Source organism: Nerophis lumbriciformis, linkage group LG12 (genome assembly GCF_033978685.3).
Source record: "Nerophis lumbriciformis linkage group LG12, RoL_Nlum_v2.1, whole genome shotgun sequence".
Classification (NCBI taxonomy): Eukaryota; Metazoa; Chordata; class Actinopteri; order Syngnathiformes; family Syngnathidae; genus Nerophis; species Nerophis lumbriciformis.
Window position 1 is genome coordinate 14,860,833 of NC_084559.2, and position 27,077 is coordinate 14,887,909.

At 38.2% G+C, this 27,077-nt stretch overlaps 1 protein-coding gene across 1 annotated transcript in view; it reads left to right on the plus strand.

The window, feature by feature from the left end:
- The window catches only part of LOC140679259 (semaphorin-4C-like), a 391,991-nt gene that overhangs the window by 143,626 nt on the left and 221,288 nt on the right, over positions 1-27,077 (plus strand). The window contains exon 2 of the mRNA XM_072914311.1: positions 1,495-1,583. The gene's annotated coding sequence lies outside the window, so the exon portion shown is untranslated. The remainder of the gene's footprint in view (positions 1-1,494; positions 1,584-27,077) is intronic.

Genomic DNA, 27,077 nt, shown 5'->3' on the forward strand with positions numbered 1-27,077 from the left:
TTTTTCCCCTCGCTCGCATCGTCTGCTTTGCGCTCCGCCATGACAGTAAAGTAGAGTGACGTAAATATGCGACGCGCCGACGCACAAAAACGGCGTCGACGTATTTACGTAACCGATGACGTCGACTACGTCGACGCGTCGTTTCAGCCTTAATCAGTTGATATTCTAATTTCAAGCATGTTTTACTCAACACACTGCAAAAAGTCAGTGTTCAAAAACAAGAAAAAAATAATACAAAAATGAGGGGTATTTTATTTCAACTATGCAAAATTATCTGCCAATAGAACAAGAAAATTTGGCTTGTCAAGACTTTCCAAAACAAGTAAAATTAGCTAACTTCAATGAACCCAAAAATACCTTAAAATAATTATATTCTCACTAATAACAAGTGCACTTTTCTTGGTAGAAAAAAAAGAGACCTTTTTGCTCAATATGTTGAAAAATATTCTTAAATGAACTAAATGCTAGTGCCATTATCTTGACATAATGATATGCGCTCTGCATTACATTTCTTGAAACAAGTAAACTTATACTAAAAACTAATTTATTGTTCTTAATGGAAAGGCAACAAGGCAACCGCTTGTTACTCTCGGGGTCTCCTAGCCGCTCAGGCAAATCATATTGTCTAAAAATGCATTTTTCCATGGATAACATGACATCATCGCGCCAAGTGCGTGCTCTTTCAGTCAATTAGTGCGCATATATACAGTCCGGCCCCCGGCAAAAAAAATGTTTTATTGTAATTTTGAAGAATTTATCTAAATGTGCATGAACTATTTCTGTTCAAAATTGTTAGAAATGTTAAATGTTTAAATATTATTTGTCAGTTTACTGTACTGTGCCAACTGTAGTTTCCTCAGTTCCCAATTGTTTATTGAGTGTTGTTAAAAGGAAAGGTCATGTAACACAGTGGTGAACATGCCCTTTCCCAACTACTTTGGCACGTGTTGCAGCCATGAAATTCTAAGTTAATTATTATTTGCAAAAATTTGCAAATATTCCGTTTATATTTACATCTAACACAATTTCCCAACTCATATGGAAACGGGGTTTGTAGTATAATAAAGCATTTTTGAACAAAAATAAAAACAACCGTGTCAGCTTTGTGTAACTACTGTCAACATTTCAACTTGTTTTTGCTAATTTACACCTGTTTTCTCTTTGTGTAATGTAACTTCTTATGTATATTTGTTCCTTTTTTATTTAGTCCTGATATTTTTAGCATGTGCCACGTAAAAAAAAAAAATGCTTCGAGCTACAAATGGGCTACACTTTTGACACCCCTGTGTTAAGGTAACAGGACTGAGTAGAGCTCAAAGCACAAAACATAAATAACTTCTGAAGTATATTACAGAGCAAGGTGCCTATACAACAGTGGAATGTATACATGAATGTGACATTAAAGGAATATATCAGATATGTCATCATCAAATGAACAAGTTCCGGGACTTCACTCACTACCCCTGTTTTTTTTTTTTTTCCTTTCTCTTTCAGGTCAATGTGACCTTGGTGTGGATTGAGTCTCCCTGTTCGACGTGAACAAAGAAAGCTAACAGACGCACTGGGGAGGAGAAGAAAAACAAGTAAGGGAGTGCAAACAGAACAAAGGGTGGAGAAGAAAAACATATCGGCATTTTTGCTGCTTGTTTGAATAGAATCCAAGGAAAGAATAGATGGATAAAAGGAAGAAAAAGGAGGTGGTTTGTGTGCGTGTGTGTGTGTGTGTGTGTGTGTGTGTGTGTGTGTGTGTGTGTGTGTGTGTGTGTGTGTGTGTGTGTGTGTGTGTGTGTGTGTCATTGAGTACTTTGCTATCCTTAAAAATGGCCTACTCACAGAACTTATTACTATGTGTGTGTACGGTCAAATCTACCTAGCAACAGCGGTCGGTCCTCACAACTACAGAAGTAAAATTTTTTTTTTTACTTTGTGTGTTCTGCATTCTGAAGTGAGTTTGCAACTCTCTACTCCCATCTAGTGCTAGATATATATTTTTCATCTTTCTAGCTATAGTGGAAAGGGGGGCCCTCACAACCTACTAACCAAACGTGGGTCCACACAAAGTAGGCAAGACATGTATGTGTGTGTGTGTGTGTGTGTGTGTGTGTGTGTGTGTGTGTTCTCGCAATGCTTACTTAATGGGGACATTGCTTTGTTTACACAGTCACATATTCTTTTTGTTTCTGTAATATTGCAATATTTTCTCGTAAAATTGTTACTTTTCTTATGTAAAATTATTTATTTTTAATGCAAAATGGTGACATTTGTCATATAAAATTATGACTTTTATCACAGTATTGCCAATTTTTTTGTTGTTATATGTAATGTATGTAATAGTGACATTTTTTTGAATAAAATTATTACTATTTTATGTAAAATGATTTATTTTTAATGCAAAATGGTGACATTTGTCATATACAATTCTGACTTTTATCACAGTATTTTTTTTGTCGTTTTTGTAAAATAGTGACATTTTTTGAGTAAAAAGATGACTTTTGTCATCATTTTGCCAAGTAAAATTCCGATTATTATTATAATGTTGCCAACATTTTAAAGTTTTCTTATAAAATTGTGACTTTTGTCGAGTAAAATTACGACTCTTTTCATAAAATTGCCAAAATGTTAAGTTTTTCTTGTAAAATTAAGACTGTTATTGAGTAAAATTCCAACTATTATCATAATATTGCACAAATGTTCGGTTTTTCTTGTAAAATTTTGACTTGTGTTGAGTAAAATAACGACTTTTATCATAATACTGCCAAAATTCTAAGTTTTTCTTGTGAAACTGACCGTTTTCTTGTGAAATTCCAACTCATTTTTCACAACAAGCTTTTTTATATTTGCATAGTATGTATATATTATTAATGTTGTAAATACACATCTTTATATGTCTAGATAGGGTGGTCCTAAAGAGGTAGGCATTTTTCCACGGTCTCAAGAAGGTAACAAACACAATAATGTGTGTGTGTGTGTGTTAGCCGTCCTTAAAAATGGCCAACTCGCATAACTTACTACTATGCGTGTGTACGGTCAAATCTACCTAGCAACAGCGGTCGGTCCTCACAACTACAAAAGTGAAATGTTTTTTTTTTTTACTTTGTGTGTTTTGCATTCTGAAGTGAGTTTGCAACTCTCTACTCCCATCTAGTGCTAGATATATTTTTTTCATCATTCTAGCTATAGTAGAAATGGGGGCCCTCACAACCACAACCTACTGACCAAACGTGGGTCCACACAAAGTAGGCAAGACATGTGTGTGTGTGTGCGCGTGTGTGTGTGTTCTTGTATGTCTATCCTTCTTGAGACATCAACCAGGAAAAGTAGCTTCCATATGAGGAGGTGTGAACAAGTTAGGACCAAAATCATGGTCCCAATACGGAAATCCATCGCATCTAATAGAGAATGTCTCATTTGCACCCCTGGTGGTGAAATCTATCAAAATGAGGGTGGTCCCAAAAAGGAGGGATTTTTCAAATTGACCGTGTGTCTGTTTTAGAAGCGCTCCCCCCTCTGGTCAACATATGAAATAACAAGTGTATGTAAACATTTTAAAGTGCTCCCCTCTGGCCAACATATGTAATAACATGTGTGTGTAAGAAAGTTAAATGCACCCCCTCTGGTCAAAATTAATAAAACATAAATACATATGCATATACAGACATACTGTAATAACTTGAAGTAATTAATAAAGATTAAAAACCAATTACAAAAAAAAATAAAAATAAACTAAAAGCAGTCTTTTTCTCACAATGTGTCGAATTTTGTCTTATAAAATTGGGAACAATTTCCCATATTATTTCTGTTTCTGTAATACTGCAATATTTTCTCATAAAAATTATTACTTTTTTTATGAAAAATTATTACTTTTGTAATGCCAAATGGTGACATTTGTCATATACAATTCTGACTTTTCACAATATTGCAAATGTTTTGGTTGTTTTTGAGTAAAATTATTACTTTTGTCATAATTCTGCCAAATAAAATTCAGATTATTATTATAATATTGCCAAAATGTTAAAGTTTTCTTCCAAAATTGTGACTTTTGTCGAGTAAAATTACGACTCTTTTCATAAAATTGCCAAAATGTTAAGTTTTTCTTGCAAAATTGCGACTGTTATCGAGTAAAATTCCAACTATTATCATAATATTGCACAAATGTTCGGTAAGGGACGCCTCGCCGGGGTCCGGGATCGAGGCCCCTTCCCCCGAGAGGGCCCCACCGGGAGCTGTAGCTGAGGTGATCCGCGAGAAGGGCCCGACGCACGTCCAGAGTCACCACCGCGCCTACCGCACCGACACCCCACCTCGTCCGCCTTCGCCGCGGCCGGCGTTACGCGCAGCAGGTAAGCAGCTTACCTGCCCGCCACCCCCGTGGCCGGGGGCTCATAACAGGGGTCACTCCGCGCGCAGTGCGCTCACGAAAGGGGTGGGGCTCACCCTGGTTGATATAGACAGCAGGACGGTGGCCATGGAAGTTGGAACCCGCTAAGGAGTGTGTAACAACCCACCTGCCGAATCAACTAGCCCTGAAAATGGATGGCGCTGGAGCGTCGGGCCCATACCCGGCCGTCGCCGGCAGCGAGACGCGCTTGGAGGTGCGCTCAGCGCGGCTCCCATATGATTGCGCACTGGTGTGCGTCTGGGTCGTGACAGCGTGGCACGCAAATGTCTGTGTTGCATTGGATCAGTCTCCTTTCTTTAACAGGCAAAAGCTTTATAACCTCACTAATGCCTTGCATCGTCTATATTAGATATATAACAACGGGCGGGTGCGGGCGGGTGCGGTTCTGATCAAATGTTAGAACGGGTGGATGGCGGATGGTAGACGACTTTCTGATGCGGTTGCGGATGAAATAATTGCCTATCCGCGCATCTCTAATGCATATACAGACATACTGTAATAACTTGAAGTAATTAATAAAGATTAAAAACCAATTACAAAAAAAAATAAATAACTAAAAGCAGTCTTTTTCTCACAATGTGTCGACTTTTGTCTTATAAAATTGGGAACCATTTCCCATATTATTTCTGTTTCTGTAATACTGCAATATTTTCTTTTTTATGAAAAATTATTACTTTTGTAATGCAAAATGGTGACATTTGTCATATAAAATTCTGACTTTTCACAATATTGCAAATGTTTTGGTTGTTTTTGAGTAAAATTATTACTTTTGTCATAATTTTGCCAAATAAAATTCAGATTATTATTATAATATCGCCAAAATGTTAAAGTTTTCTTCCGAAATTCTGACTTTTGTCGAGTAAAATTACGACTCTTTTCATAAAATTGCCAAAATGTTAAGTTTTTCTTGTAAAATTGCGACTGTTATCGAGTAAAATTCCAACTATTATCATAATATTGCACAAATGTTCGGTTTTTCTTGTAAAATTTTGACTTGTGTTGAGTAAAATGACGACTTTTATCATAATACTGCCAAAATTCTAAGTTTTTCTTGTGAAACTGACCTTTTTCTTGTGAAATTCCAACTCATTTTTCACAACAAGCTTTTTTATATTTGCATAGTATGTATATATTATTAATGTTGTAAATACACATCTTTATATATCTAGAAAGGGTGGTCCTAAAGAGATAGGCATTTTTCTCAGGTGTCAAAAAGGTAACAAACACAATAATGTGTGTGTGTGTGTGTGTGTGTGTGTGTGTGTGTGTGTGTGTGTGTGTGTGTTTGCCGTCCTTAAAAATGGCCAACTCGCATAACTAACTACTATGCGTGTGTACGGTCAAATCTACCTAGCAACAGCGGTCGGTCCTCACAACTACAAAAGTGAAATCTTTTTTTTTTTACTTTGTGTGTTTTGCATTCTGAAGTGAGTTTGCAACTCTCTACTCCCATCTAGTGCTAGATATATTTTTTTCATCATTCTAGCTATAGTGGAAAGGGGGGCCCTCACAACCTACTAACCAAACGTGGGTCCACACAAAGTAGGCAGGACATGTATGTGTGTTTGCGTGTGTGTGTGTTCTTGTATGTCTATTCTTCTTGAGACATCAACCAGGGAAAGTAGCTTCCATATGAGGAGGTGTGAACAAGTTGGGACCGAAATCATGGTCCCAATACGGAAAACCATCGCATCTAATAGAGAATGTCTCATTTGCACCCCTGGTGGTGAAATCTATCAAAATGAGGGTGGTCCCAAAAAGGAGGGATTTTTCAAATTGACTGTGTATGTTTTAAAAGTGCTCCCCCCCTCTGGTCAACATATGAAATAACAAGTGTATGTAAACATTTTAAAGTGCTCCCTTCTAGCCAACATATGTAATAACATGTGTGTGTAAGAAAGTTAAATGCACCCCCTCTGGTCAAAATTAATAAAACATAAATACATATGCATATACAGACATACTGTAATAACTTGAAGTAATTAAAAAAGATTAAAAAACAATTATAAACAAAAAAAATAGCTAAAAGCAGTCTTTTTCTCACAATGTGTCGACTTTTGTCTTATAAAATTGGGAACAATTTCTCATATTATTTCTGTTTCTGTAATACTGCAATATTTTCTCATAAAAATTATTACTTTTTTATGAAAAATTATTACTTTTGTAATGCAAAATGGTGACATTTGTCATATACAATTCTGACTTTTCACAATATTGCAAATGTTTTGGTTGTTTTTGATTAAATATTATTTATTTGTCATAATTCTGCCAAATAAAATTCAGATTATTATTATAATATTGCCAAAATGTTAAAGTTTTCTTCCGAAATTGTGACTTTTGTCGAGTAAAATTACGACTCTTTTCATAAAATTGCCAAAATGTTAAGTTTTTCTTGTAAAATTGCGACTGTTATCGAGTAAAATTCCAACTATTATCATAATATTGCACAAATGTTCGGTTTTTCTTGTAAAATTTTGACTTGTGTTGAGTAAAATGACGACTTTTTTCACAATACTGCCAAAATTCAAAGTTTTTCTTGTGAAACTGACCTTTTTCTTGTGAAATTCCAACTCATTTTTCACAACAAGCTTTTTTATATTTGCATAGTATGTATATATTATTAATGTTGTAAATACACATCTTTATATATCTAGATAGGGTTGTCCTAAAGAGGTAGGCATATTTCAGAGGTCTCAAGAAGGTAAGAAATACAAGAATGTGTGTGTGTGTGTGTGTGTGTGTGTGTGTGTGTGTGTGTGTGTGTGTGTTTGCCGTCCTTAAAAATGGCCAACTCGCATAACTTACTACTATGCGTGTGTACGGTCAAATCTACCTAGCAACAGCGGTCGGTCCTCACAACTACAAAAGTGAAATCTTTTTTTTTTTACTTTGTGTGTTTTGCATTCTGAAGTGAGTTTGCAACTCTCTACTCCCATCTAGTGCTAGATATATATTTTCATCATTCTAGCTATAGTAGAAAGGGGGGCCCTCACAACCACAACCTACTGACCAAACGTGGGTCCACACAAAGTAGGCAAGACATGTATGTGTGTGTGCGTGTGTGTGTGTGTTCTTGTATGTCAACCCTTCTTGAGACGTCAACCAGGAAAAGTAGCTTCCATATGAGGAGGTGTGAACAAGTTAGGACATAAATCATGGTCCCAATAACATTGCATCTAATAGAGAATGTCTCATTTGCACCCCTGGTGGTGAAATCTATCAAAATGAGGGTGGTCCCAAAAAGGAGGGATTTTTCAAATTGACTGTGTATGTTTTAAAAGTGCTCCCCCCTCTGGTCAACATATGAAATAACAAATGTGTGTAAACATTTGAAGTGCTCCCCTCTGGCCAACATATGTAATAACATGTGTGTGTAAGAAAGTTAAATGCACCCCCTCTGGTCAAAATTAATAAAACATAAATACATATGCATATACAGACATACTGTAATAACTTGAAGTAATTAATAAACCAATTACAAAAAAATAAAATAAAAATAAAATAAAAGCAGTCTTTTTCTCACAATGTGTCGACTTTTGTCTTATAAAATTGGGAACAATTTCCCATATTATTTCTGTTTCTGTAATACTGCAATATTTTCTCATAAAATTATTATTTTTTAATAAAAAATTATTACTTTTGTAATGCCAAATGGTGACATTTGTCATATAAAATTCTGACTTTTCACAATATTGCAAATGTTTTGGTTGTTTTTGATTAAATATTATTTATTTGTCATAATTCTGCCAAATAAAATTCAGATTATTATTATAATATTGCCAAAATGTTAAAGTTTTCTTCCGAAATTCTAACTTTTGTCGAGTAAAATTCCAACTATTATCATAATATTGCACAAATGTTCGGTTTTTCTTGTAAAATTTTGACTTGTGTTGAGTAAAATGACGACTTTTATCACAATATTGCCAAAATTCTAAGTTTTTCTGGTAAACTGACCTTTTTCTTGTGAAATTCCAACTGATTTTTCACAACAAGCTTTTTTATATTTGCATAGTATGTATATATCAGAATCAGCTTTATTGTCATTACGCAAGGTAACGAGATTGAGGCCATTCCATACAGTGCGATGTGTGCATGCTAGAAAAACAATGTGCAAATATATAAAAATTTTAAAAATGTAGAAGTGCAATGAATATGGTGTGAAATGAATATATACATGAAAAAAACAAAACAAAAACAGGGTGGTTGGTGGAATGGGTTATTGCACCGAAGAGAAGGCAGTTATGAGGGACAATGGGGCAGTCCGTTCAGGATGGTTATGGCCCTGGGGAAGAAGATATTATTAATGTTGTAAATACACATCTTTATATATCTAGATAGGGTGGTCCTAAAGAGGTAGGCATACTTCGGAGGTCTCAAGAAGGTAAGAAATACAAGAATGTGTGTGTGTGTGTGCGTGTTCATGTACGTGTGTGTATAAAATGAGCCAAGAATGAAGAGAAATGAGAAAGTAAATATGCAGATGGAAAGGAAATCCATACTCTAAGGGGGGGGAGGGCGGCACTTGTCAAAACAGGACGTGGAAATTACAGGCAATTTCAGGTACCCCCGAAAAGAAATGATTGTGAAGTGCGGTGCATGAGGCGGCAGATGAAGACAGATGCAAACAAAAAGGCAAGGCGAGAGACAGAAAGGGATAAAGGAGGTGAGGGAAGAGACTGGATGGCAGATCTGAAAGCTTTTTGTTTCGGGAAAAAGTGGACCTTGAGTGTGTGTGTGTGCGTGTGGAATTGATGGTGGCACATATATTTTGACGGTGTATGGAATTTATTTTCCGTTCGGGTTTTGAATGCACCTAGAAACATACAAAAACACAACTAAACCCATCATTCAAACTCTATAACTTCCAATAATTCTGGTTGTGCTTACCTGACCTCGAAGCAATGTTATTTGGTACATGGTGTAATGATAAGTGTGACCAGTAGATGGCAGTCAAACATAAGAGATATGTGTAGACTGCACTATGATGGCAATATGACTCAAGTAAACAACACCAGCATTTTATATGTTCCATTGAAAATATAGAACATTACACACACGGCGCTCAAAAATCTGTTTTAGTACGACTTTGGTAAGCTATGAAGCCGCACCGCTTGATGGAGTGTAGGCGCATTAAACATTGGAGTATTATTATGGTGTGTATAAGGTGGTAACTGGCGTTTTCCATCCATCCATCCATCTTCAACCGCTTATCCGGAATCGGGTCGCGGGGACAACAGCTCCAGCAGAGACCCCCAGACTTCCCTCTCCAGAGCAACATTAGCGACTTGCTCCTGGGGAATCCCGAAGCGTTCCCAGGCCAGAGAGGAGATGTCCTCTCTGGCCTAGATGTCAAATCTACCTAGCAACAGCGGTCGGTCCTCACATATATATATATATAATATTTTTTTTACTTTGTGTATTCTGCATTCTGAAGTGAGTTTGCAACTCTCTACTCCCATCTAGTGCTAGATATATATATTTTTTTCATCATTCTAGCTATAGTGGAAAGGGGGGCCCTCACAACCTACTAACCAAACGTGAGTCCACACTAAGTAGGCAAGACATGTATGTGTGTGTGTGTGTGTGTGTGTGTGTGTGTGTGTGTTCTCGCAATGCTTACTTAATGGGGACATTGCTTTGTTTACACAGTCACATATTCTTTTTGTTTCTTTAATATTGCAATATTTTCTCGTAAAATTGTTACTTTTCTTATGTAAAATTATTTATTTTTAATACAAAATGGTGACATTTGTCATATAAAATTATGATTTTTTTTGTTCTTGTAAAATAGTGAAATTTTTTTGAGTAAAATTATTACTATTTTATGTAAAATGCAGCCTGAGATAGGCTCCAGCGACCCCAAAAAAGGACAAGCGGTAGAAAATGGATGGATTTATTTTTAATGCGAAATGGTGACATTTGTCATATACAATTCTGACTTTCATCACCGTATTTTTTGTTGTTCTTGTAAAATGGTGACATTTTTTGAGTAAAATTATTACTTTTGTCATCATTTTGCCAAGTAAAATTCCGATTATTATTATAATGTTGCCAACATTTTAAAGTTTTCTTATAAAATTGTGACTTTTGTCGAGTAAAATTACGACTCTTTTCATAAAATTGCCAAAATGTTAAGCTTTTCTTGTAAAGTTGCGACTGTTATTGTGTAAAATTCTAACTTTTATCATAATATTGCACAAATGTTCAGTTTTTCTTCTAAGATGTTGACTTTGCGTTGAGTAAAATTACGACTTTTATTATAATACTTTTTCTTGTGAAATTCCAACTCATTTTTCACAACAAGCGTTTTTATATTTGCATAGTATGTATATATTATTAATGTTGTAAATACTAATCTTTATATATCGAGAAAGGGTGGTCCTAAAGAGGAAGCCATTTTTCGGAGGTCTCAAGAAGTGAACAAGTACAATAATGTGTGTGTGTGTGTGTGTGTGTGTGTGTGTGTGTGTGTGTGTGTGTGTGTGTGTGTGTGTGTGTTCTCGCAATGCTAGATATATATTTTTCATCATTCTAGCTATAGTGGAAAGGGGGGCCCTCACAACCTACTAACCAAACGTGGGTCCACACTAAGTAGGCAAGAGATGTATGTGTGTGTGTGTGTGTGTGTGTGTTCTCGCAATGCTTACTTAATGGGGACATTGCTTTGTTTACACAGTCACATATTCTTTTTGTTTCTTTAATATTGCAATATTTTCTCGTAAAATTGTTACTTTTCTTATGTAAAATTATTTATTTTTAATGCAAAATGGTGACATTTGTCATATAAAATTATGACTTTTATCACAGTATTGCCATTTTTTTTGTTCTTGTAAAATAGTGAAATTTTTTTGAGTAAAATTATTACTATTTTATGTAAAATGCAGATGAGATAGGCTCCAGCGACCCCAAAAAAGGACAAGCGGTAGAAAATGGATGGATTTATTTTTAATGCGAAATGGTGACATTTGTCATATACAATTCTGACTTTTATCACCGTATTTTTTGTTGTTCTTGTAAAATGGTGACATTTTTTGAGTAAAATTATTACTTTTGTCATCATTTTTGCCAAGTAAAATTCCGATTATTATTATAATGTTGCCAACATTTTAAAGTTTTCTTATAAAATTGTGACTTTTGTCGAGTAAAATTCCGACTCTTTTCATAAAATTGCCAAAATGTTAAGCTTTTCTTGTAAAGTTGCGACTGTTATTGTGTAAAATTCTAACTTTTTTCATAATATTGCACAAATGTTCAGTTTTTCTTCTAAGATGTTGACTTGCGTTGAGTAAAATTATGACTTTTATTATAATAATTTTTTTTGTGAAATTCCAACTCATTTTTCACAACAAGCGTTTTTATATTTGCATAGTATGTATATATTATTAATGTTGTAAATACTAATTTTTATATATCGAGAAAGGGTGGTCCTAAAGAGGTAGGCATTTTTCGGAGGTCTCAAGAAGTGAACAAGTACAAGAATGTGTGTGTGTGTGTGTGTGTGTGTGTGTGTGTGTGTGTGTGTGTGTGTGTGTGTGTGTGTGTGTGTGTGTGTGTGTGTGTGTGTGTGTGTTCTCGCAATGCTAGATATATATTTTTCATCATTCTAGCTATAGTGGAAAGGGGGGCCCTCACAACCTACTAACCAAACGTGAGTCCACACTAAGTAGGCAAGACATGTATGTGTGTGTGTGTGTGTGTGTGTGTGTGTGTGTTCTCGCAATTCTTACTTAATGGGGACATTGCTTTGTTTACACAGTCACATATTCTTTTTGTTTCTTTAATATTGCAATATTTTCTCGTAAAATTGTTACTTTTCTTATGTAAAATTATTTATTTTTAATGCAAAATGGTGACATTTGTCTTATAAAATTATGACTTTTATCACAGTATTGCCATTTTTTTTGTTCTTGTAAAATAGTGAAATTTTTTTGAGTAAAATTATTACTATTTTATGTAAAATGCAGCTGAGATAGGCTCCAGCGACCCCAAAAAGGGACAAGCGGTAGAAAATGGATGGATTTATTTTTAATGCGAAATGGTGACATTTGTCATATACAATTCTGATTTTTATCACCGTATTTTTTGTTGTTCTTGTAAAATGGTGACATTTTTTGAGTAAAATTATTACTTTTGTCATCATTTTGCCAAGTAAAATTCCGATTATTATTATAATGTTGCCAACATTTTAAAGTTTTCTTATAAAATTGTGACTTTTGTCGAGTAAAATTACGACTCTTTTCATAAAATTGCCAAAATGTTAAGCTTTTCTTGTAAAGTTGCGACTGTTATGGTGTAAAATTCTAACTTTTATCATAATATTGCACAAATGTTCAGTTTTTCTTCTAAGATGTTGACTTGCGTTCTGGTCCTTGGCTTGCCGCGGGGTCTCTCACCCTATCTCTAAGGGAGATGCCAGCCACCCTTCTGAGGAAACTCATTTCGGCCGCTCGTATCCGCGATCTTATTCTTTCGGTCATGACCCACACTTCATGACCATAGGTGAGCGTAGGAATGTAGATAGCTCGGTAGACCTGAGAGCTTTGCCTTCTGGCTCAGCTCTCGTTTCGTCACAACAGTGCGGCAGAGAGACTGCAATACTGCCCCAGCTGCTCCGATTCTCCGGCTGATTTCCTTCTCCATCTTTCCCTCACTCGTGAACAAGACCCCGAGATACTTAGACTCCTCCACCTGGGACAGAGTCTCGTCCTCTACCTGGATTGTACAAACTATCGGTTTCCTGCTGAGAACCATGGCCTCAGATTTGGAGAGCTGGCGTTATGTTTCGCAATATTACGCAAACGCAACTTTTCTTACCTGTATTTGGGATCTGCATAGATCCTGAAAAATTGTGCACGTCCACCTTTGTAGTCCGTAGTCGATAAGCTTCTTCTTTTTCCGTCATGATCCGTGGTCCGGATCATGTTTTTGTTATGTTCTGTTAATTTTGGACTCCTTTAGTTCCCTGTTTGTGCACCTCCTGTGTTTGTTACCATGGTTACTTATTGTTTTCACCTACCTCTGGTGTTCGGGACGCTCACCTGTCTCTAATCAGAGCCATTATTTAATTCTGCCTTTGCCAGTCAGTCGGCCTGACGTCATTGTTTGCTTCACGCAACCTACTGGTAAGTCTTGTTTGTTCCATGGCATAGTTTATGCAAAGTGTTCGCTTCATGCCTTGTCTAAGTAAGTCTTGTTTATTTCATGCCACAGTCAACGTAAGTTTTCTTTGTTCATAGTTTATGCTAAGTGTTAGTTTAGCTCCTTGTGCAATCAGTTTTTTGTAGTACTTTGATTTTGAGGAATAAATCATGTTTTCACCTGCACGCCTTGTCCAGAATAGTCCATATGCCTTCCTGGGAGAACGACCCCGCAGTAAGGTGCAACCCCGCCGTGACATTTTCTCTATCTTCTTGTTATGGGACATTCATCCTCCACTGTTGCCATTTCTAATATAAAATAGTGTAAAGTTCTTACTTATATCTGTCAGTAAACTCGCTATGAAAGCGCTAAAACATACCGGTGTAGTGAGTTTACATTATTCACCCAAGGAACTTTAGTTATTAGAGAGTTCCGGTCGGACAGTTTTTCACGGGACACATTTCCGGCGTTGTTGTTGTTTCCGGATGAGGAGATGCTGCTCCGTTATTGATTGAAGTAAAGTCGGAATGTCATTAAAACAGTTAGCTCCATCTTTTGACATTTCTTCCACTCCCGTCCTTGCACGCTACACCGCTACAACAAAGATGACGGGGAGAAGACGCTGTCGAAGGTGAGCCACGTAAATAGGACCGCCCACAAAACGGTGCATGTCAGAAAGCGACTTGAAGATGATGTGTAAAACATCATCTATGCAACATTTTGACCAAAGAACTACCATTACAAGTTATGTAGACCACAAGGAAGTCTTTTACCATTTAGAAAAAAATAATAATAATATGGCTCCTTTAATGCGCCCTATAATCCGGTGCGCCGTATATATGAAAAAAGATCATCGGCAGTGCGCCTTGTAATCCGGTGCGCCCTATGATCCGGAAAATACGGTACGTATTCTTCCACCACGCACAAGCAGCGAGTTGTGTTTGTATTATTATTTATTATTAACAATTGATGGGATTATGTCATAACGCGACTGCTTTTGTGTTTGGTATGGTCCGGAAAATACGGTAAATGTGCGTTTTGGACTTGGAGAAGGTATTAGAGCGTGTCCCTCGGGAAGTCCTGTGGGGAGTGCTCAGAGAGTACGGGCGTGGAGAGAGAATGTGATCAGCATGCCTGCAGGAGCAAAGGTCACCGCCTCTGTTCATGGTGCTGAAGACAGAGCACCATCAGACGGGGGCGTGGCATGTGCTGACGGCGAGACACAGCTGTCAGTTGATTAGATTTCACAGGTGGTACGTGTTAATCTAATCATCTGTTGTCTTTAACAGTAAGCGGCCGGGAGTAGAGGGGGAGGAAGATACGGACGTGGCTGAGAAGTCACGTTCTAGTAGAGAAAACTGTTGTTGGAAAGAAAAACATTCATTAAAACCTTGTTGAACCTGCACGCTGGGCTCTTGTGCCGTGTCTGCAGTGGAGCTGCTGGGAGGCGACTTCCACAACGGGGTATCGGACTTTTCTGTTTGTGGCGGTCCGCTCCCTGTACGATCAGTGTCAGAGCTTGGTATGCCGGACCGGTTTCCAGTGAGGGTTGGACTCCCCCAGGGCTGCCCCTTGTCACCAATTCTGTTCAAAACTTTTATGGACATAATTTCAAGGCGCAGTCAGGTCGTTGAAGGGATCTGCTTTGGTGGCTGCAGGATTAGGTGTCTGATGTGGTCCTGATGGCTTCATCCGGCCAGGATATCCAGCTCTCACTGGAACGGTCTCTTAGCCGAGTGTGAAGCGTCTAGAGTGAGAATTAAAGTACCTCAGAGTCTTTGTTCACGAGTGAGGGAAGAGTGCATCGTAAAATTGACAGGCGTATTGGTGTGGCGTCTGCAGTGATGCAGACCCTTTATTGATACACTGTGATAAAAAAAAGGGTAGACAAAGCTCTCAATTTCCTTTTGTCATGTGTCGGGTCTCCCTTCGAGATAGGGTGAGAATCTCTATCATCATCGATAGGAGCCAGATAAGGTGGTTCGGGCATCGAGTCAGGACGCATCCCTGGGTAGGTGTTTAGACTTAGACTTAGACTTAGACTTCCTTTTTATTGTCATTCAAATTTGAACGGTACAGTACAGATAAGAACAAAATTTAGGGCACATCCAACCGGTAGGAGACCACAGTGAAGATCCAGGATATGTTGGGGAGACTATGTCTCCCAGTTGTCCTTGGAACGCCTCAGGATCCCTCGGTTGGAGCTGGACGAAGTAGCTGAAGAGAGGGAAGTCTGGCTTCTCTGCTTAAACCTCAGATAGATAGATGATAGATTGGTCTTTATAGATAGGTCTTTATTGTCATTGCACAAGTACAACGGAACTTTGTTTTCAGCACAAACCCGTTCAAGATTAGACAAACAAACAGTGTACAGGGTTACAGAACAGGAACGCTGATGGGTCGCCACAAGGCGCCCCGTAAAAGATGGGGAAAAAGGTAAAACGCTGGGGAAGGATGAGTAAAAAAATACAATCTAGACTGGGCTCCTAAGGGGGCCTAGTCTGGAGTGGGAAAAAACCTCCATAGCAAGGCACATATACATATTACAACGTACATCTCGAGATATCTAGCAACAGAGGGAAGGGAGTGCGAGGTCATGGTGGTAGGCCGCAGCTCTCGGCGCTGACCATCCTTCCATCACCCCTATGGGATTTGCGTCGAGGGCGTTGGGTTGGATAAGCAGAATAAAATGTTTTCTTTTCAAAATAATTGCTTTACATTCTTATTATTTCTTTATCATTTTCATTTTTATTATTTCATAAAGCCACCAGGGTTGTGTGTAGTACTTTCTATTGTATTTTTGTTTGTACTATATTTCTTATCTAGAAGTTTTTCTTGATAATCAGCATGTTAAAATGGTGGTGTTTTTTGGGGGGGGGGGGGGGGGGGGGGGGGCAAAGTGTTGCGTATGGGTCGCATTGCTGCCAAGGTCGTGTCCTGAAATTGCAGGATGAACGGCAGGAAGCAGCTTGGGGGTAAGAAATCCAAAACCAAGGCAAAACAGAGCGATTGTCGCTAAAATATATATATAGCTAGAATTCACTGAAAGTCAAGTATTTATTATATATATATATATATATATATATATATATATATATATATATATATATATATATATATATATATATATATATATATATATATATGTCTTAATAAGTTTATCCAAAAAATAGTGCTCGATACCGTAGTAGAGCGCAATATATGTAAGTGTGGGAAAAAAATCTCCTGACGATTGAGGGTACCCCCCCTCATGAAACAGGCCTGTAGAGATGAAATAGTCTTGTGATTTTTTTCCCACACATACATATATATATATATATATATATATATATATATATATATATATATATATATATATATATATATATATATATATATATATATATATATATATAAAGAAATACTTGAATATCAGTGAATTCTAGCTATAAATATACTCCTCTCCCTTAACCCCGATCCTGACCCCGCCCACCTCAACACCCCCCAACACCCCTAACACCCACCCCCCAACCTCCCGAATGCGGAGATCTCAAGGTTGGCAAGTATGCTTACAGGTGAAATTTAAATTAGAAAAAGTTGCAATGTTGACTAGCAAAACAAAGCTGTTTTTTTAATTTGTATTATATATATATATTTATTTTATATATATATATATATATATATATATATATATATATAAAATAAATACTTGAATTTCAGTGTTCATTTATTTACACATATACACACACATAACACTCATCTACTCATTGTTGAGTTAAGGGATGAATTTTCCATCCTTGTTCTATTCTCTGTCACTATTTTTCGAACCATGCTGAACACCCTCTCTGATGATGCATTCCGTGTGGCACGCACAAAAGTGCTTTCATCAAATGCACTAGATGGCAGTATTGTCCTGTTTAAGAGTGTCACAACATTGCTGTTTACGGCAGACGAACTGCTTTACGGTATACAAAAAAGTGACTGCTGTGTTGTTGCCACGCTGGGAGGACCTTAAAGAAACTGCCTAACAATAAACCCACATAAGAAACCAAGAACTTGCCCTCCATCATTCTACAGTTATAACGTTATTGGGCAGGTATGCTGTTTACGTTGTGGGTTAGCGGACTCAGGTCCATGAGGACCTGAGTCCGCCTGAATTTCGGGAGATTTTCGGGAGAAAATTTGTCCCGGGAGGTTTTCGGGAGAGGCGCTGAATTTCGGGAGTCTCCCGGAAAATCCGGGAGGGTTGGCAAGTATGGAGGCAGTCGCCATAGAAACTAAAACAAACAAGAGTGCACAAAAACAGGAACTATGGCGTCTTAAAACAAACAGAAAATAACAAAAACATGATTCAGACCACAGATCATGACAAGAAGAAAGTGAATGAATGTTAATAACTGAATACATTTACATATGTGTTTTTTTTCTATTATTTTTTTAATGAATTAAGTAACATTTATGACAACCTTTTTTTTATAGAATGTGAGATATAACAGGATAATGCATACATTTATAATTTTTTTTCAAAACGCTTACAAAAAATTGGGACCCCAAAAATTATTAATATTTAATAAAGCTTATTTCCGACCAATCAATCCATCCGTTTTTTTAGTTTGTATTCCATGCATTAAAAACAATGAGGTTTTTGTTTATTCTGTTATTGATCGATTATATCGGCGAAATAGTGGTGGTTTAAAGCGTAAAATAGGCACAACCCTGAGAGAAAAGTCGATATTTATTATTTACGATCTTTGCGGACACGCAACCTATGTCCTTGTCAAAGCAGCACGCTGGATGTAGCGAGATACGGCTGTGTGTATATGCTCGCTGCTGGTGATGAACGACTCTTACTCACAATCCTCCCGACGGCTTGATGGCGCGACCAGGAGTTATGGCGAACTTTAGTAAAGTGACTCCAAATAAAAAAGTCATTTGCTACAAGATGCTGAGGCACGGGAGCAGCAGGGATGGTGAACTTCAACACATCCTCAAAGGCACACGTGCAGGCTACAGCAGTGTTTTTCAACCTTTTTTTGAGCCAAGGCGCATTGACAAAAATCCAAAGGCACACCACCGGAAGAAAACGTTAAAAAAACGAAACTCAGTTGACAGTAAAAAGTCGTTGTCGTAATTGTTGGGTATGACTTTAAAGCATAACCAAGCATGCATCACTATAGTTTTTGCTGTTTTCCTGTGTAGTGTTTTAGTTCTTGTCTTGCGCTCCTATTTTGGTGGCTTTTTCTCTTTATTTTGGTATTTTCCTGTAACAGTTTCATGTCTTCCTTTGAGTGATATTTCCCGCATCTACTTTGTTTTAGCAATCAAGAATATTTCAGGTTTTTTTATCTTTCTTTGTGGGGACATTGTTTGATTGTCATGTCATGTTCGGATGCACATTGTGGACGGCGTCTTTGCTCCACAGTAAGTCTTTGCTGTCGTCCAGCATTCTGGGTTTTTTTCTCCTTTGTAGCCAGTTCAGTTTTAGTTTCGTTCTGCATAGCCTTCCCTAAGCTTCAATGCCTTTTCTTAGGGGCACTCATATGGCGTCACATTAGTGCCAAAAATCCGAGCGCATAAAAACTGTTATTGCGCACTGATTCTCCACTTCGTGCGCGCGCGCGACACCCTTTTGCGCGCGCGTGGTGCCTTTCTGCGCGCGCGCGGTGCCTTTCTGCGCGCGCGGTGCCTTTCTGCGTGCGTGCGGTGCCTTTCTGCGCGCGCGCTGTCTCGGTCTGTGCACGCTAGAGATGCGCGGTTTGCGGGCACAACCGCGGAGTCCGCGGATTATCCGCGGATCGGGCGGATGAAATTAAAAAAAATTAGATTTTATCTGCGGGTCGGGTTGGGTCGGGTCGGGCGGTTGAAATAAAAAAAAATTAGATTTTAAATAGATTCAGGCGGGTGGCAGTTAAACCAATTCGGAAATATATATACATAGTTAAATGTTGTTACCCACATACGAAAAACGAGCAGGCACCTCCAGCATATGCCACAACAGAAGAAGAAAAAAAAAAGAGATGGACACTTTTACGGAGCGGAGAAGGGACGCCTCGCCGGGGTCCGGGACCGAGGCCCCTTCCCCCGAGAGGGCCCCACCGGGAGCCGTAGCTGAAGGGCCCGACGCACGTCCAGGGTCACCACCGCGCCCACCGCACCGACACCCCGCCTCGTCCGCCTTCGCCGCGGCCGGCGTCACGCGCAGCAGGTAAGCAGCTTACCTGCCCGCCACCCCCGTGGCCAGGGGCTCGTAACAGGGGTCACTCCGCGTGCTCCGCCCGCGCAGCTTACCTGCCCGCCACCCCTGTTGCCGGGGGCGCGTAACAGGGGTCACTCTGCGCGCAGTGCGCTCACGAAAGGGGTGGGGCTCACCCTGGTTGATATAGACAGCAGGACGGTGGCCATGGAAGTCGGAACCCGCTAAGGAGTGTGTAACAACCCACCTGCCGAATCAACTAGCCCTGAAAATGGATGGCGCTGGAGCGTCGGGCCCATACCCGGCCGTCGCCGGCAGCGAGACGCGCTTGGAGGTGCGCTCAGCGCGGCTCCCATATGATTGCGCACTGGTGTGCGTCTGGGTCGTGACAGCGTGGCACGCGAATGTCTGTGCTGCATTGGATCAGTCTCCTTTCTTTAACAGGCAAAAGCTTTATAACCTCACTTATGCCTTGCATCGTCTATATTAGATATATAACAACGGGCGGGTGCGGGCGGGTGCGGTTCTGATCAAATGTTACATCGGGTGGATGGCGGATGGTTGACGACTTTCTGATGCGGTTGCGGATGAAATAATTGCCTATCCGCGCATCTCTAGTGCGCGCTCTGTGTACTCCTGGCATCTCTCCTCGCGCTGTCATGTTTCTTTTTGGCACTTTGGGGGCGGGTGTGCTTAGACGGCCCCTTCTTTCTGATTGGTCAGGCGAAAAATGCTGAAAAATGCTCAGAGCCAATCAGAAGTATAGCAGGGCGGGTCATCGTCAATATGTATCAAGATTTACGGAGGAAGAAGTGGATAAAAAAAATGTCGCGCGCTGATGAAGGTTATTTAATACCACATAAACACAATACAGGGTAATACAAAATGTGACCCAAATAAATAATAAGACAACAAACACCATAATCACATCTTTCAGCCAGAACTGGTCCACCAGCAATAACATTATTTTATATTTTCACTTCTTCTTGAACATTTGTTTTCTAATTTATGGAATTTCTTTTGATTCAGCCATAAAATTAATGAAATAATCTTTGAATTTTGTTTTTAAAATGTTAAAAATAGCTTTTAATAATGTATTCTGAAACAGTTTAAAATAATCAGAGAACTGACTAACCCTAACCCTACACAACTATGTTCAGGGGCGCCGCTAGGGATTTTGGGCCCCATGAAAATAATCTTTACAGGGCCCCCAACACAGTGTCATTATTTTTTGTGTATTATAATGTCATCATCATTAGGGGCCTCTCTGGGACCCCCTCCATCATGGGCCCCTAGAATCTGTCTCCTTTACCCCCCCTTTTCGGCGCCCCTGACTATGTTGCACAATTAAGTCATTTTTTTTAAAAGCGAAAAAGGTAATTTCAACAGGTACAGCATCCTATGTCATATCTACATGTAATAAGATTTGTAACAAGGCAAACCGTTTGTAAATTGGTGGAAAATGGAGCAAGTTATGGTAATTGAATTAGTACATGTACCATTGACATCAATGTAATGATTGAGGCTAGATGTCCGAGGTAAGATGGCTACAACGTTGCTACGCTGGAGAATGATTGGTCATATGAAAAATGCTCAGAGCCAATCAGAAAGAAGGGGCCGTCTAAGCATACCCGCCCCCAAAGTGCCAAAAAGAAACATGACAGCGCGAGGAGAGATGCCAGGAGTACACAGAGCGCGCACACAGACCGAGACGGCGCACGAAGTGGAGAATCAGCGCGCGATAACAGTTTTTATGCGCTCGGATTTTTGGCACTAATGTGACGCCATACACTCACCTTTTGTTTATTTTTGATTTAAGCATTAGACACCTTTTTACCTGCACACTGCCTTCCGCTGTTTCCGACATCTGCAAAGCAATTAGCTACCGTCTGCCACCTACTGATATGGAAGAGTATTACCGTATTTTTTGGACTATAAGTCGCAGTTTTTTTCATAGTTTGGCCGGGCTCCAGTGCGACTTATATATGTTTTTTTCCCTTCTTTATTATGCATTTTCGGCAGGTGCGACTTATACTCCGGTGCGACTTATACTCCGAAAAATACGGTACGCGGTTACTCTGCCGAGTTCTAGACAGCACCGACACTCAACAACAGCACATCATTTGCAGACTATAATTACTGGTCTGCAAAAAAATATTTTAACCCAAATAGGTGAAATTAGATCATCTCCCACGTAGGGTTGCAAAAGGGTGGAAAGTTTCCGTTAAATTTCCGGAAACTTTCCGGAAATTTACCACGGGAAGTTAAGCTCGGGAAGATTGGAAATTTGACTCATTTGATCCATCACCTTTGATCACCCCCTGGGAGGTGAGGGGAGCAGTGGCCGCGCCCGGGAATCATTTTTGGTGATTTAACCCCCAATTCCAACCCTTAATGCTGAGTGCCAAGTTTAGTTTTAGCTAATAATCATGCTGCAACATGTAGCATGTTGCATTGACCTACTTAGTGGCCCAGTGGTTAGAGCAGGCCTGGGCAATTATTTTGACTCGGGGGCCACATTTAGAGAAAAAAAATGTGTCTGGGGGCCGGTATATCTATTTTTAGGAACACTAGTACAAAACCTCACAATAATGTCTGATTGAATGCTAAAAACGTTATGACAGACCGCCTTAAAAATTGAAATTTTCAATTTTTCTATGAACGATAAAACACTGAATATTGACAAAATATGAATGTCACGCCCCCTTTCGATCGACCTATTTTACAATAAGGTGAAACGCAACAAAAATGCAACAAGCAGTGAAATATGAACGTGAAGGGTAAAAAAAACACACCTAGAATCTGATATATCACTAAGCTTTACAACTTTGTTGTGAAAATCTCCTTCCGCGTCTATGGAAACGCTTCCCGCCCACACTGCTTGGTGCCTCGTCTGAGCCGCTGTGACGTAGATTACCATAGTAACTAATTAGATGACCATAGTAACTAATGAGATTACCATAGTAACTAATTAGATGACCATAGTAACTAATGAGATTACCATAGTAACTAATGAGATTACCATAATAACTAATGGATTACCATAGTAACTAATTAGATGACCATAGTAACTAATGAGATTACCATAGTAACTAATTATATGACCATAGTAACTAATTAGATGACCATAGTAACTAATGATTTTACCATAGTAACTAATTAGAGGACCATAGTAACTAATTAGATGACCATAGTAACTAATTAGATTACCATAGTAACTAATTAGATGACCATAGTAACCAATGAGATGACCATAGTAACTAATTAGATGACCATAGTAACTAATTAGATGACCATAGTAACTAATGAGATTACCATAGTAACTAATTAGATGACCATAGTAACCAATGAGATACCATAGTAACTAATGAGATAACCATAGTAACTAATTAGATGACCATAGTAACTAATTAGATGACCATAGTAACTAATGAGATTACCATAGTAACTAGTTAGATGACCATAGTAACTAATGGGATTACCATAGTAACTAGTTATATGACCATAGTAACTAATTAGATGACCATAGTAACTAATTAGATGACCATAGTAACTAATGATATTACCATAGTAACTAATTAGATGACCATAGTAACTAATGATATTACCATAGTAACTAATTAGATGACCATAGTAACCAATGAGATACCATAGTAACTAATTAGATGACCATAGTAACTGATGAGATTACCATAGTAACTAATTAGATAACCATAGTAACTAATTAGATGACCATAGTAACTAATTAAATGACCATAGTAACTAATGAGATTACCATAGTAACTAATTAGATGACCATAGTAACTAATTAGATGACCATAGTAACTAATTAGATGACCATAGTAACTAATTAGATGACCATAGTAACTAATTAGATGACCATAGTAACTAATGAGATTACCATAGTAACTAGTTAGATGACCATAGTAACTAATGGGATTACCATAGTAACTAGTTATATGACCATAGTAACTAATTAGATGACCATAGTAACTAATTAGATGACCATAGTAACTAATGATATTACCATAGTAACTAATTAGATGACCATAGTAACTAATGATATTACCATAGTAACTAATTAGATGACCATAGTAACCAATGAGATACCATAGTAACTAATTAGATGACCATAGTAACTGATGAGATTACCATAGTAACTAATTAGATAACCATAGTAACTAATTAGATGACCATAGTAACTAATTAAATGACCATAGTAACTAATGAGATTACCATAGTAACTAATTAGATGACCATAGTAACTAATTAGATGACCATAGTAACTAATTAGATGACCATAGTAACTGGTATATCAGCCATAAGCGCAGATTCCAACCATTGAAATACTTAGTATAGTTGAAGACTTACGGTCATTAGAAAACATCACTGCACATCATACACTTTCCATCTTAAAGATCTAAAAAAATTATTTGGGAATGTCCGGCGGGCCAGATTGAAAAGCTTAACGGGCCGCATGTGGCCCCCGGGCCTTAATTTGCCCAGGTCTGGGTTAGAGTGTCCGTCCTGAGATCGGTAGTTTAAACCCCGGCCGAGTCATATCAAAGACTATAAAAATGGGAGCCATTACCTCCCTGCTCGGCACTCAGCATCAAGGGTTGGAATTGGGGGTTAAATCACCAAAAATTATTCCCGGGCGCGGCCACCGCTGCTGCCCACTGCTCCCCTCACATCCCAGGGGTAGTGGATTTCGCCACACCTAGTGTGTGTGTGATAATCATTGGTACTTTAACTTTAAATGTTTATTCCCATTAATTTCCCATTAATTCCCACGGAAAGTTTCCAACTTTTGAATATTCCCGGAATCCTGCAACCCTACTCCCACGGCACACCAGACTGTATCTGACGGCGGACCAGTGGTTGAAAAACACCGGTGTAGAGTACAACACGTACACAAACTTTAGCACAAAGCAGAGGTGTGGAAAAAACAGCCTCGGGTAACATTTGAGCAATCCATATTTTTTTTACCGAGGAGTCTGCACCCTTTTGCCTCACTTTCTGTATCCCGATGCAGTTACCGTTTGTCGGCTTTAATAATTGTGGATCTGTCTTGCTGTCGCTCACACTTTGTATGGATATTGCTTGTCCGGGGGTCTGCTCTGACAGGATGCCATCATAGAGCCGGAGTGAGGAAAACAGGCGAGGCGAGGGGGAAGGAAGGGGGGGGGGACGTGACAGGGGGTTGAGATAGAGAAGGAAATGGAGGGTGAAGGGAATGCAAGAATGATGGTGGAGGTTGTATACATCAGAGCAGCATGACACTTGTCAGGAAGGAGCAGATGAAATGTGTTGCACTTACACAACTTGTCACAATCCCACTCCTTTGCAGCCTTGTACGACGCTGTTTGCCTTCAATTACCACCTGCGCTCTGTTTGTTAGACGTAACAACGTAATTAAAGGTGTAAACTGTACGCCGTCTTTACGGTTCAGTTTGTGCAGTATTTGGCCACCCATCTGAATGATCAGAATATCAGGTTCAAACACTGATGACATCTATTAAACAGACAAGAAGCAAGGAACAATGCAGAGACAGAGTTCCATTTCGCTCATGAGGAGAATGCATGGAGCTGCACACTTAGTCACAGTCTCGCCCTACGCTCTAAGGCAGCGGTTCTCAACCTTTTTTTCAGTGATGTACCCTGAAACTGAAAATGTGTGCAATATTATGATAATAGTTGGAATTTTACTCAATAAAAGTTGCAATTTTACAAGAAATGCTTAACGTGTTGGCAATTTTATGAAAAGAGTCGTAATTTTCCTCGACAAAAGTCACAATTTCGGAAGAAAGCTTGAACATTTTGGCAATATTATGATAATAATCAGAATTTTACTTGGCAAAATTATGACAAAAGTAATAATTTTACTCAAAAATAACCAAAAAATTGGTAATATTGTGATAAAAGTCTGAATTTTGCATTACAAAATTAATAATTTTACATAAAAAAGTAATAATTTTACATAAAAAAATAATCATTTTACGAGAAAATTACAGAAGCAGAAAGAATATGAAAATTGTTTGCCAATTTTATAAGAAAAAATTCGACACATTGTGAGAAAAACACTGCTTTTAGTTCATTAATTTTTTGGGGAATTTTTTGTTTGTAATTGTTTTCTAATCTTTATTAATTACTTCAAGTTATTACAGTATGTCTCGATATACATATTTATTTATTGTTTATTAATTTGGGCTAAAGGGGTGCATTTACATTTCTGACACACACTTGTTATTACATATGTTGGCCAGAGGGGGAGCACTTCAAATTTTTACACCCACTTGTTATTTCATATGTTGAACAGAGGGGGACCACTTTTAATACCAACACACACTCAATTTGAAAAAAATCCCTCCTTTTTGGGACCACCCTCATTTTGATAGATTTCACCACCAGGGGTGCAAATGAGACATTCTCTATTAGATGCGATGGTTTTCCATATTGGGACCATGATTTATGTCATCACTTGTTCACACCTCTTCATATGGAAGCTACTTTTCCCTGTTGACATCTCAAGAAGGGTAGACCTTCAAGAACACACACACACACACACACACACACACACACACACACACACACACACACACACACACACACACACACACACACTTTCTTGTATTTGTTACCTTCTTGAGACCTCCAAAAAATGCCGACCTCTTTTGAACCACCCTTTCTAGATATATAAAGATTAGTATTCTACAACATTAATAATATATACATACTATGCAAATATAAAAAAAAAGCTTGTTGTGAAAAATGAGTTGTAATTTCACAAGAAAAACGTTGAAATTTGGCAGTATTATAATAAAAGTTGTCATTTTACTCAACATAAGTCAACATTTTACAAGAAAAACTGAACATGTGTGCAATATTATGATAATAGTTGGAATTTTACTCAATAAAAGTTGCAATTTTACAAGAAATGCTTAACGTGTTGGCAATTTTATGAAAAGAGTGGTCATTTTCCTCGATAAAAGTCACAATTTCGGAAGAAAACTTGAACATTTTGGCAATATTATGATAATAATCAGAATTTTACTTGGCAAAATTATGACATAAGTAATAATTTTACTCAAAAATAACCAAAAAATTGGTAATATTGTGATAAAAGTCTGAATTTTGCATTACAAAATTAATAATTTTACATAAAAAAGTAATAATTTTACATAAAAAAGTAATAATTTTACGAGAAAATTACAGAAGCAGAAAGAATATGAAAATTGTTTGCCAATTTTATGAGAAAAAATTCGACACATTGTGAGAAAAAGACTGCTTTTAGTTCATTAATTTTTGGGGGAATTTTTTGTTTGTAATTGTTTTCTAATCTTTATTAATTACTTCAAGTTATTACAG